Source organism: Camelus ferus, chromosome 14 (genome assembly GCF_009834535.1).
Source record: "Camelus ferus isolate YT-003-E chromosome 14, BCGSAC_Cfer_1.0, whole genome shotgun sequence".
Lineage (NCBI taxonomy): Eukaryota > Metazoa > Chordata > Mammalia > Artiodactyla > Camelidae > Camelus > Camelus ferus.
This window is the reverse complement of record NC_045709.1, coordinates 19,799,559-19,813,275: the sequence shown is the minus strand read 5'-3', so window position 1 is coordinate 19,813,275 and position 13,717 is coordinate 19,799,559. Positions and strand designations below refer to the sequence as shown.

General features: G+C 37.7%; 1 long non-coding RNA gene across 14 annotated transcripts in view; it reads right to left on the bottom strand.

Annotated features, from left to right (window-relative positions):
• Positions 1 to 755: 755 nt before the first annotated feature.
• LOC106730731 overlaps positions 756 to 13,717 on the bottom strand; it is a 19,057-nt gene continuing 6,095 nt past the window's right edge. For 4 of the 14 annotated variants that reach the window (XR_004325769.1, XR_004325765.1, XR_004325771.1 and 1 more), the window contains 4 exons: positions 9,878 to 10,039; positions 5,540 to 5,698; positions 4,487 to 4,692; positions 756 to 2,508 (listed from right to left, as the gene is read on the bottom strand). This is a non-coding gene — a long non-coding RNA (uncharacterized LOC106730731). The other 10 variants (XR_004325770.1, XR_004325768.1, XR_004325775.1 and 7 more) reach the window with 5 other exon arrangements.

The following is a 13,717-nucleotide window of genomic DNA, read 5'->3' as shown; positions in this document are numbered from 1 at the left end:
CTTAACTCTTTTTAGATTGTCATCCAAATGTAAAGACAAACATTTGCAGATCTTGTTTAGAATGCAGACCTCCAAGAATATGTCCGTGTGTTCCAGGTTCTCAGCATGGTTTCAGAAACGCTGAAACTAGGGGTTCAGAATGGAATGGGGTATTCTAAAAAGTTGTTAGAGCTTTCTCCAAAGCATTCCAGAAAACGTCTGGAAGGTCATCTTTCAAAGATGTTCTTCTGGGAACATTTGCTTTTGGAGAGAGGTCAGAACACACGATCCCTAATTCCAAGGTTATATAAGTCTAGTTTTTATGAAGACTTAACCCTGCATTAGTTTGCTTTTAGCTCTACTTTTCACAGACTGCAGTGGCCCAAGGCCAGAACAATAATGTGCTTGAACTTGTAGCTTCTGAGTCTTTCTCCTAATTCCCACAGCCCTGTCCAAATAGCAACAATTTCATCTAGGCCAACCAATTGTCAATTTTTGGTCCTGGGAAAGAATAACGAATAAGCCCCACTTCATTCCAGTGAACCCAGATCGCATTCCTTTCTGACGGTCTATCACATTCCACTCCGAGCTAAGTACAGAGTCGTAGCTCCGGCTGACATCTTTGGGCAATACACTTCCTGACTGTTCACTTAGAGAAACCCTAGCAAACATTCCTGCTTCACTGTCCCCAGTGGGAAATACTCCCTTCCAGGAATCTGAGGATAGGATAGATCAGTAAAGGACTCTTGTAATTCTAAACTTATAAAAAAAAAACCCCACTTTTAATACTTTATTGAATTCACATGTGTACATCTTTGTTTAGCTTTAGCCAATGGCAATGGCCTATTAGAATATGTCACATCATGGGCACTGAGTAAGTAAAATCCTTCTGCAAAGTGTTCATCGGGTCTAGATATTTGATTTCTTCAATTGGAGTAGAAGGGTTTTCCATGCGGAATTACGGAAGCTGGATCCTAGCCACAAACGTGGGTGTCTGAGCCAGGAGTAGACACCCTCGTTTTCTGGTTCCTGTCTCTCTTGCTCTTTCTCTCCCCTCTCCAGGCAGCATTTTCTCCTGTGTCCCATTACATCAGTCTTCTCACACTTCTGATTAGGGTCTTCCAGAAAGGACTGGCTGAGAGGTATGGCTTTTCAACTCCACCTACCGTCTGCTTCAAGAACTGCATTAGCATTTCAGACCTCCTAGCCCCAAATCCACGAGTGGAGTCGACTCTCCCGACCGCAGAAAGAGGAAATGTATTGGAATCAAAAGAAAGAATAAAATGGAAGAGTTAGTGAACACTCAAAGATTCTGGGGAATAAGCCTGAATAGTGAGCCGCCAAGGAACATCTGTTTTTTTTTATTTTTTTATTTTTATTTTTTTTAGCTCTATTTGGATATTTCCAAAAGGGAACCCTTATTCATAAAGTTACAGTCAAATTTGAATAGGTTGGAGTGAGATGATGTTTTCCATGTAATAAGATCTAGGAATTATTCTCCAGCTGAATTAACAACAGTCATTTGATAACGTATCTATTGAACACTGTCAACGACCTTGTGTTTATAATCGCTATCCCAGTGCGTTCCCTGTCTGAAAGCTATTACAAGATTAGCATCAAGGTATTTTTGAGCACAATAACAATCTAAAAAAAAGACAAAACATGCCTCCCAGATGTGTTGAGATTCTCCTTTTTTCACTTCAGTGGCAATTTTCTTTCTTTTTCTTTTTTTTCATACTTTCACCAGTTTCAGGAAAGGGTGGGTGAGAGTCAGGGGCTTCCTGAAACTTTTCAGAACAAGAATCCTAATGAAGCGGTGTGTTTGGAGGGGCCCCTGGAGAACCGTGTTTTGGAACATACCGACCCCATGTAGTATTATGTTTGCCATGTTTTGCAGCTTCGTGTGAGATTTATTTTTAATCTCTAACAAAGCATGCCTATGTTTATCTTAAGTTATGAAAAAGTATAATCGTTTAAAACAAAACTTTTACAAATAATTAAATATACAATGAATGCTGAAACATAAAAGTCAGACAGAATGTTACCTTAACAAGAAAGGGCTTCCTAAAGATCAAAGGGTTGTTGTTTGTTTTATTTGCTAAAGACAAGTAACAGTACTTTCACTTTAAGGGATTCGGTGGCTATTTGAAGGAGGGTGGGAGAAGTCTTCACTGTCCAACCCCCACCGAGATAAAGGATTCCCACCCCTCATAGTTGGAGCGCTGGAACATTTACTTAGGGACACTAAAAATACATATTTCATGTTTAGAATGGAATGCTGAGATGTGATTGAAGACAGTACATGAATCAAGCCATTGGCATTTGGGGGAGTATGTCTTTCAATCTTTTTTAAAATGATGAGAGAAAGAGACAATACTTTGGGCTTTCCTTTACTTCTGTGTATGGGCAAGATCCAATCAAAGTGCAGTACTGAGCAGGAACTAACTGCGCGGGCTTCTGTATCCATCAGGGAAGGCAACTGCTTCCCAGTGCGACGCACCTCTCACGTTGTGTTGCTTTTAATGCTGCCTTTAATAAAGAAGAAAAGAAATGGGCTTCTGGAGCATGAAAACCTTTTCCCCCCCAGGTACCTACAGATTCGGGCTTTCTTTAAGTCAGTGATGCTAGTCAAGTCAGTTATGGGCTGACATGCCAGTAGAGGGTATGGTGGAAATACATTCTTGGTTCAACTGGTGGTGGCCTTTAAGAGATGGGTTTGTATAATGTGGTCCCCTCTTTTCCGGGGCCGTTGTAATCAGCCTGAGCCACTTTGGATGGTGCAATATCTGGATGTTTCCATAGGCAGTTATATTAGCCCCAACAGTTGCTGCAAAAATACTGTTCAAAGAGAAACAACAGTTCTTTCCATTTATCTTGTGCGCCCCCTCCAAGCAGCTTCAAAATACGTTGGCTGCTTCTCGTGAATGCTTTAAGCATTTATTTTGCATGTGGCTAGATTGTGATTTCTGGTTTCTTATGGTATCGTTGCCAAATTTTCTACCCAGTAAGTATAGCAAAACAGTTAAAACCTGGAGCTCTAGAATCCAACCAACCGATTCTGCCACTGGCTTGAGATCTGGGCGAGTCAGTCAAGGTTTCTAAGTCTTAATTTGCTCATTTGTAAAATGGCAAATATTAATGGTACTTAATTTGAAGGGTCTGAACACAAGCCAGGGGCTCAGCTTGGGGCCTGGTGTTCTATGATGACCGTCATTCTCATAAGGAAGGAGATGTGTCCAAGACCTTGAATCAATGACCAGGAACCGAAAAGATGTGAGGCAGCAGTTGAGGGAGGTCTCACATCACCTCTCTTTTCACCTCGGATCCTTCCTGCTATAATCTCATGGAATGATCTGGAAGTGCCTGGTAGAATGCTCATCAGTGAGCAGTCTACAGGCTCATGCTGTGAGGGGTGGAAGAAGGAAGAAGGTCCTGAAGCAAAGACAGTGTCCCTGATAAAGGCACACAAGACAGAATATTCAGGCTGAAGAGGGGTTTGCTGACCCAATCTTTCTTCAAAACTCTGCATGGGACTGAACTGAACTGCAGTATGTGAGAAACAATATCCCATGACTTCAGGAAATCTTACAGAAAACAAAACAAAACAAAACAAAAAACCTCTCATGGTTGGGAGAGCAGTAATGCAAATATTCTAAACACCAGGTACTCCCCCAAATCATGGTTTTGGAATGCACTGAATCAGCAAATTACTTTGTTTCGCTCAGTTTACTTTAACGGGAGGCAGGATGGCAGAACAGTGGAATGAAGAAGCTCAGTTACTATTGTTTTAAAAATCACTTCATGGTATTGTTACCAATAACTGCTGGGGATTGTTGACTGACATTTTACAATTAAGCATCCATCAGAACAGCTAGAATGGTAGTTCACATTTACGAGAGATAATGAAAGTATTGAGATGGGGTCAGGGACTAGCAGTTTTACAAGGGAGGAAGCAGGACTAATTATTTGGGGTAGACTTGCTCTGTAGTATCAACATTCCAAGAGAGTTGTCTTAGTTTGCAGAAAGACTGGAGCTTGGATGCTATCTACTAAGTATGTTTCATACACAGATTTGTATTTAGTTTCCAATTGACTGAGTAAGTGACTTTAAAAAAAAAACCTCATTTCATCCACAGCATGATTAGCATTAATATTTGGACGGAATCCACAATGCTTTTCCTAATGTTAACTTCAGTTCCTTTTTCAATTCTGCATTTGAAGAAGCTTTGGCCTGAGTGTGGCTGACCCAGTAAAGGGAGACTGTGCTATGAGATGGCCCTGCCAATTCTCTACTGGAGTGTTTTTTACAGTCACATATTGGTCTGCAAAATTACTGGTGAGTAGACAGTTGCAGCTCCAATCCCATAACTCTACCACAAAAATAGAATTTCAGACTCTTCCAACATGAACATGATCTAGACAGACTTTATCTAGGTCTTCCCTGGCAAGTTATACGATTCAGGGCTTTGTTTCTATACACTAAAGTTAGAAACTCAGAGTGACTCACTTTTCTTTTTTGCATGCATTGAAGTGAACAAGGAAGTCAGACTGCTTCTGGTGTTGCTTTCTTTGAGGAAAAAAAAAAAGACATGCTCCTTCTCAAGTATCCTTTTTAGGTCAGCAATTTTGAAGTGCAAGACTTATTGGTGTCCGAGCGGAAAGGGCTGACGCTCTGGTTTATCACGACTCCCTCTGAGTAGAGTTCTTCCAGGGCTGGAGAAAGGAAAACATTTGTTGTACTAATACTGAATGTGCTTCCTGTGTAAAATAACCTTTAACTCTATGGAGATCCCCCATTTTAATGACCAGAACATAGTGGAAATAGAAGGAAATCCAAACACCCCATGGGCAACCATTCTCCTCCCTAGCAGGTCAAGCTGCAACCCTCTGCAGGACAGAAACAACTGCTTGAGGAATGTTTGGCTGGACTCCTGTTTCTCCTATTTTAACATGTGACCACTTTGATCATTTAAAAATGTGTGCGACATTTTGACCCATTAAGAAGGCTGGACTATCAAGACCATGCAACCTAAATGTCCATCCACAGATGATTGGATAAAACAGTTGTGATATATATAGTGGAATACTACTCAGCCATAAAAAAGAATGAAACAATGCCACTTGTAGCAACATGGACAGACCTAGAGATAATCATATTAAATGAAGTAAATCAGGTAGAGAAAGAAATATCACATGATATCACTTATATGTGAAATCTAAAAAAAATGAGACAAATGTAAGTTATTTACAAACAGAAAGACTCACAGACACAGAAAACAAACTCACAGTTACCAAAGGGGAAAGGAAGAGGGGAAAAGATAAATTAGGAGTTTGGGATTAGTAGATACAAACTACTATATATAAAACAGATAAACAAAGTCCTACTGTTTAATGTATATATGACTGAATCACTATGCTGTACACCAGAAACTACCACAACCCTGTAAATCAACTATACCAAAATAAAAAAAGACAAAAAAAAAAAAAAAAAAAAAGGCTGGGCTATGCCAATCAGGGATCATGAGGTGGGTGGACCCGGAGAATCCTGGTACTCACACACCTCTCATGAGGATGGGAGGGAATCTTGTCAACTGTAGAACCAGCTCTCACATCCCACGCCAGACTGCAGACTTCTGTATCTCCATATCTTCATTATACAAACAGCACTAAGTCTACAGTGACTACCCTGGCCATTGGAAGTTCTCTTTCTATGCAGAACCTGAAATGGATTCCATATACTGGATGAGGGGAAAATCTAGCAGCGTTCAACTAGAGAAACAAACTTTTCAAATATATTTGGTTTTTGCAGTTGCCCAGCTCTTTAAGTTCTGTGAAAGTACATCTACGTGATGGGGAAAGGAGGTTAATACATGCTTTGGGAGCTTCCATAGAGAGCTAGCACATGTCCTACTGTGGCACACAATCACGTTCTGCAAACTACAGAAGACAGTTAGCAGCAGAGAGCTTCCCACAGGTCAGTCGATGGCATGTCTGTTCCCAGCTCACTTGCAGACTGCTCCTTGAAAGACATGTCTACTTTTTAAAAGACAGCTGAGCTGATTGGGAGAGAAGCATAAAGGGGACCAGCTATTTTGGTCTCTCTCACTCCCTCCCTGCATCTCACTCTCTCCCTCCTCCTCCCCACTTACATCGGCAACTCCTTCAAGCCAGATCTTCTGATTAATCTTGATTTTCATGTTTTATCTCCTCGTCCCTAAGAATGATTTGTCTCAGTGGGTACAGACCAAACCTACTCACATAGGAGTTGTATATTTTACACATCTTAGACTGTGTTTCTATTTCCTAAAACACTAGTTAAGTCTAACAAGCTACAGTGTAGTGGAAGGAACACTACCTGATACTTTAGTGGTTATTTGATAAATATTAGTTTTTTTTTTATTGAACTGTAGGTCAGCTATAGGTTTTTTTTAACTGAATGGTAGATTCTTTAAATTCTACAGTGCTTCACAATTTTCAAAAGCTTCACACACATGACTTCATATAATCCCATAGTAATCCTTTTTTTTTGGCCCCACCCCTATACTGCCCCTCCTCACTGGTAACCACTAGTTTGTCCTCTATATCTGTGAGTCTGCTTCTTCTTTGTTTTATTCATTAGTTTGTTGTATTTTTTAGATTCCACATATAGGTGATATCATATAGTTCTGTCTTTCTCTGACTTACTTCACTTTGCATAATACCCTCCGAGTCCATCCATGTTGTTGCAAATGGCAAAATTTCATGTTTTATTGCAGAATAGTATTCTATTGTGTGTATATGTATATGTATGTGTATATATATATGTGTGTGTGTATATATCTATATATATCTCACATCATTTTTTATCCATTCATCTGTGGATGGACATGTAGGTTGCTTCCATACCTTGACAATTGTAAATAATGCTGCTATGAACACTGGGGTGCATGTATCTTTTTGAATTAGTGTTTTTGTCTTTTTCAGACAAATACCCAGGAGTGGAATTGCTGGGTCATTTGATAGTTCTATGTTTAGTTTTTTGAAAAACCTCCATTCTGTTTTTCCACAGCAGCTTCACCAATTTACATTCCTACCCACAGTGTGTGAGGGTTCCTTTTTCTCCACATCCTCACCAACAGTTGTTATTTGTGTTGTTTTTAATGATAACCATTCTGACTGGTGTGAGGTGATCCCTCACTGTGGTTTTGATTTGCATTTCCCTGATTAGTAGCTATGTTGAACATCTTTTCATATGCCTATTTTGACAAAGAAACATTCTTAAATAAATCAAACTTATCAAAATTTTCAGACATTTTCAAAGACTAAACACAGATTTCTCAATGGCCATGATACAAAATGATCAGCAGCCATTTGATAAACATTTCTGAGCACTTACTCTGTTACAATGTTTGTTGCACTTCACAGGAGAAATAAAGGATCATGTTTTGATTAAGATTATTTTTGGATGTAACAGAATACCTGAATAAAGAGTATACATTAAGCAAAAAAAAAAAGCAATTATTTTCTTCTTATAGCGTGAAGTCCAGAGAGGTTTTCAAGGACATGGATTCCTTCCCTTCTATTTCTCCATTCTTGTGCTTGTAACCTCATGATTTCACGATGATTCTCACAGCTCCAGATCTCATGACTGCATTCAAAGGAGATGGTGGCGGAGGGAGGAAGGAAAGACAAGGGTACATGTGACTTTTTAAAGAGTGCTTCTCCTGTTTCATCATGGAAATATACCCAACAAATTCAAGGCAGGATATATAAAAAGGCCTTTACACCAAGACACACTGTAGTCAAATGTAGACAAAGAGAAAATCTAAAAAGCTTTCAGAGAGAAAAATACAGATGATTCAGAGGAACAACAGACTTTGGCCATACTTATCAAAAGCAACACAATTCCAGAAAGCAGTGGAACAGTATCTTCAAAATGCAGAGAAAATAGTGGACAACCTAAATTTCTATACCCAGCAAAACTATCTTTCAAGAATGAGGGCAAAATAAATATTTTCTGACAAACTACAAAATGAGAGCTTATTATCACTTATTAGAGAAACTTCCACAGGTATACTTTAGGATGAGGAAAACTCATCCCAGAAAAAAGGTCAGAGATCCAGAACAGCAAAGAAAATGATAAACACATGGTAAGTCTAAACAACCACTGACTGTAAAACAACAATAATAATGTTTTAATTATGGGGTTAAGAAATAATATAGAAAGTGAGTGGAGAAGTTCTGTCTTAAAGCTGTCAATCTTCCCTAAACTCTATATTCAATAAAAATCCAAATAACCTCTTGAGCTAACTCAAATAAAATAGAAGAGCAACATGCCGAAGATAGTCAAGTTACTTCTAAAGAAGGAAGTAGAAAGTCTCGTCCTAACATATATTGAGATGTCATAAACCTATAGTTACATTAGGATAACATAGAACTTGTACAGAGATAGACAGATTGACCAACGGAGCAGAAAAGAGAACTCAGAGTATTTAGCAAAGCTGGCCTTGCAAGTGAGCGGAGAAAATGATGATTTCTCAGCATGAAAAGAGCTGGATAATCCACATGGGGAAAATGAAAGAACCTGGATCCCTACATCAGCCAATATGTGTGTGTATATATCTGTGTGTATATATATACAATTATAGTTACATTAGGGGCATAAACATGAAAGGTAAATCTTTGAAAATTTCTGAAGGAAAATGTTAATAAATTTGATCATAGTTAATTTAAAAGTGTTTCTGTGTCAAAAACCTATAGCTGACCTATTGATCAATTTTAAAAAACACAAACTAATAGACAAATGAACAGAAGATATGAACAGGCATTTCACAGGAAAGAAAACATGAATTAGCCAATATAGGGAACATACACTCAATTTCAAAAGTGGATATGAAAATGAAAATTATAACCACAATGATACAATTTTGTATCCAACAGATTGAGAAAAATGCAAAAGTTGATTCAGCCCAAATACTGGCAAAAATGTGGAGAAATGGGAAATTTATTTGTTGGAGTGTAAATTACTTCAACTAGTTTGGCTAACATTTTGGTAATATCCAGTAGCTGTGAGTATGCTCTACAATGTAGCAATTCCACTCCTGGTAGAAAAACTCTTGCACCAGCAGACATGCACAAAAAATTATATTACCACTACTTATATTAGCAAAAACTGGAAACAATCTAATTAACCCAGTAGAGTGGGTTTTTTAAAATGAGAGTGTTTACACAATAAAATATTATACAGCAATAAAAATGAATCAACTGCATATCAACATGGATGCATTCCAAAAACACTGCTGAGTAAAAATTGGAAGTCACAGATGAATATACTTTATGATTTTGTTATTATAAAGGTTAAAAATTAGAAAAACTAAATAATATATTTAAGTTACAGAGAAATTGAGTATAACTGTAAGGATAAGGGGATAATTTAAAAGTTCTTTTCATATATCAGGACCAGATAGCTCAAAGTTTTAAAAATTATTCTAAATAAACCATAGAAAAAAACCTGAAAGCTACACATTTGACTGTATAAAGCCAGCAAAATCTTAATATGACTACCTGATTTTTTAAAAAAGTACAATTAAAAAAAAATAGAATGACCTGACTTAAGATTATCACTGCAAAAAATTCTGAATAAAATTATGGGAAATAGAGTATTTTAGAATAACAAAAGAAAAATGCATTACAACCAAGCAGGGTTATTCCAGGAATACAGGGCTGGTTCAATATTAAGAAATCTATCAACATAATTGACCACACAAGCAAGTTAATGAGGAAAAATGTTCATATAAAGAAATGATTAAAAGGCATTTGAAAAAGGTGAGCAGTCACTTCAAATGTAAACTCTACATATAACCTTAATAGAGGATGTAATATTAGCATAGGCTAGCTTATCTTACAAACAGCCCCAAACCTCAGTGGCTTCACATAATGAGTTATTTCTCATCACATCATAATCCAGTGTGGGTCAGCAATGCATGTCTCCTACAGGCAGTTATTCAGAGATCCACGATCTTTCCATCAGTAGCTCTGCCATCCTCTAGGACCTCAGAATTCTCGACCCAGTACTCTGCATCTGAATGTCAGAGAAGGGAAGGCAGCGTGGAAAACCATGCAGCAGGCTCAGAGTTAGGACTGGAAGTATGGCAAATCTTTTCCACCCACAGTCTTTTGACCAAAATTCAGTTAGATTGGGCTTACTTAATCACAGGTAAAATTCAGTCAGATTGAGCTTATCACAAATGGGACTGGAAAATGTAAGCTACCTGTGTTCTCAGGAGAACAGGAAAAGTGCTGAGTGAGTATCTAGCCTATCTCTGCCACAGAAAGTAACCACCTAAAATACTAAGGACCTTTCCCAAATAGCTGATAGCAGACATTATCTTGAAGAGTGAAACACTAAATACACTTCTGCTGAAATCAAGGAAAAGACAGGGATACCCACTATTACCATCACTTACTCAGCATTGTTTTGGAGGTTATAACAGTGCAGTAAGAAAAGGAAATAATACAAATTTGGGAAAGAGATGAAATTATCTTCTGCTGATAATATGATTACATACGTAGAAACCCCAAGATATGCTTTTAAAAAGAACATTCTAGAATGTGGCTGGATACAAGATCAATATAACAGAGACACACACATATACAAATAGAGTACATGCATATATAAATATAGAGCATAATACTGAAGCTCGCTTAATTCCCTTCTTTCTAAATGACTCTTGGGACTTACAAAGCTCTCAATTTCATCTGTAAAACCTTCAGACTATTACCTACACAGCAAGCTAAATGTTCTGACCTTACAATCATGTATTCCATTTTCACCAGCTGAATTGTACACTTACTAATATCCAGTTGTGTTTGCTCTGAAACATGTTTATGACAGTTGTACTGCTACTATAAACAAGTAATTTAAATAAATACTACAGAATCCAACAATAATATGAACAGAATAAATTGCTTTTATGAAAACAAGCTGTCTGCTTTAGAAAGATTCAATAAAGGTAAATTATAAAAAATGCTTTGGTTTGGCCGTGACAATTACAAAAGATGAAGGGGAAGTTGTAAGATTCTGTATTTATATTTTTCTACAAGTATTTTTAAGTTTTTGCTCCATAATAAAGAAATCCACACTGGAAACATTACGAATGTGGCTTATGTAAGAAAGATACTTGGCATCCAAAGCAGTGGACCCATACTTAAATGAAAGAACTCTGTCCTATATAACAATATGGATAAATGAATACACACACACACACACACGACACTTTTGTTAAAATATGTAGAATATGTACGCTGTATTAGTCAGGATTGGCTAGGTTATGTTGTAGTGGAAAAAAACTAAATTCCCTCAAATCTCTGAATTTGAAACTACAGACCCTTCACCTGGGTGGCCTGCAAGGCAACTGTCTTCTATACAACAGCCCAACATCCTAGCTACATTGGTCTTCTGGTATTTCCACATCAGCACATACTTCCACAATCACTATGGGAGGGGAGATAACATGGAGAATCATTCTCCAGCTCCTGAGTGCTTCCATGCAAAGTGAAATACTTCACTTCCACTTACATTTTCATTGGCCAGAACGAGTCCGATGGCTATGTATCATTTTAAGAGACAAGAAAGTATAAATCTTGCATACTTAGAAGTAGAGAGGGACTGGATATTGTTGAACAAAAACAAAAGAATAAAACATTGTTTAAAGCTAATGAGAATTTCAGGTTGCTACTGCAGCATAATTTACCCTAAGCTGAATAATATACACGCTGCATCAGTAAGGGTGCTTACAGGAACAGCCAGATAGAAGTGAAAATGAAAAAAACCCCTACATATTCCACTTCTAATAGTGATAAAACTGCAGAAGACTTAAGGCTAAATTTGACCAGACAGGTTTAAGACATATGACAAAATGTATAAAAATATTACTGAAGTATATAAAACATGTTAATTCTCCCCAAATCAATGTATAAACCTAAAGTGATTCTAATCATAATCCCAACGGTTTCTTTTTAATCTGATAAAAACATTTTAAAGTTCACGTGGAATAATAAAATTGACCTACAATGTTGCTGCCAGGATTAAATGAGCTGAAATATGTGAAGTGCTTAGGAAAGTATTTGGCCCATATATGTACAGTAAATGTTACCAAATTTTGTTAAATTTGGAAAAAAATTAGATCATAAGAATGGAAAGTCTCAAAGCGTATCTTAATACAAACAGGATTTTAAAATAGCCTCTAGAGGGAAATAAAACCAGACTCCAATCATAATCTATATTCATAAGTGAATTAAAAACAAAATGTGAAAAACAGTATTTTAGAATAAAATTTGAGAATAAACTTATACACTAGGAGTTGGGGAAACATTTTCAACTGAAGGAATAAGCCACAGAGTTGTAAAGGCAAAGAGACATTTATTATAAATGTTTAGGTCAAAGATACTATAAACAAAAGAAAAATATTACCATAAACAAAAGATTGTGGGAAATATCTGTAGTGTATAAGACAGAGGTTAACATCCATAGTATGCAAGAAATGCCTACAAATTTTTAAGAAGAAGAAAAACTCCACAGAAAAGTGAGCAAAGGCTGTATGAACAGGAATTTCCAGGAAAGCAAATCTAAATGATAAACATGAAAAATTGCTTAATCTGAACAGCAATCAGGAAGACACAAACTAAAATGACAGTAAGCTCTCACTTCTAACCCATCAGGTCAACAAAAATTTTAACTGTGGCAGAAATACAAATTTACACCTTCTGAATCAGTTTACATTTCTTTCTTTTTTTTAAACTGAAGTATAGTCAGTTACAATATATCAATTTCTGGTGTACAGCACAATGTCCCAGTCATTCTTTTTTAAAATGATGTCTCAAAACAATTCTTTGATAAATATAGTGGTAAAGGAAGGAATTATTTTGTATTCCAAGTAAACATATACAAACTACAGTATTTTGAAATTTCAGATCCTCGGGGAATATATTTTGACAAGACTGAATCTATTGGTCTTTGTAGCTCCCACACTGTACATCCCTCTCAGCTCCAAACAAAGAATATTGCTACTACTTCTGGTCACTGGACAGGGTTTCCTGACTTCATTACCACTCTGACCCAGGACCACAAGAAAGCCCCAGTAACACACCCCTGAACATCCCACCCATGCAAGTTCTGGCAGCCCTGGTTGAGGTCTGGCAACCGCATCTTTTTGGCTCTGTGACTTTTCTGGCTGTCTACATCTAATTCTTTACGTAATTTCTCACAGCCCTGGTGCTAGGGTCTAGGCAATTTTGATATAGGAAATAAATTAGACCCAGTGCTAGTTATACCCTGAAGCTAATTTTACCCAGTCCCTACTGAGCCTTTGAAATACAGCTATTGTTTACTGAGCTTACAGGACTCTGGGGATGACATGGAGAGCGAATCAGGGAGCAGGTGAGAGTGGAGGCAGGTCAGCCAGCTGAAAGGCTACCATGATGTTCCTAAAGGAAGCTGAGCGCTACAAAAGGATATAATCAGCTCCGGAAAGATTGCCCACAAAATTGTGGCACAGGAAGTGCAACAATGTGTTACAGATGCTGCGGAACAAGTGTGTCGATGTGATGGGGCACGGAGGGTCCACTCTCCCTGGAAGGGGGAAAGCAGGGCTGAGGAGCAAGTCAGGAATGGCTTCATAGAGGAAGTGATGCTGCGTGCGATGGTGCCTAGAGCCTTCCAGAAGGAGGGGGAGCAGGAATAAAAGGACAGGGGCATGCA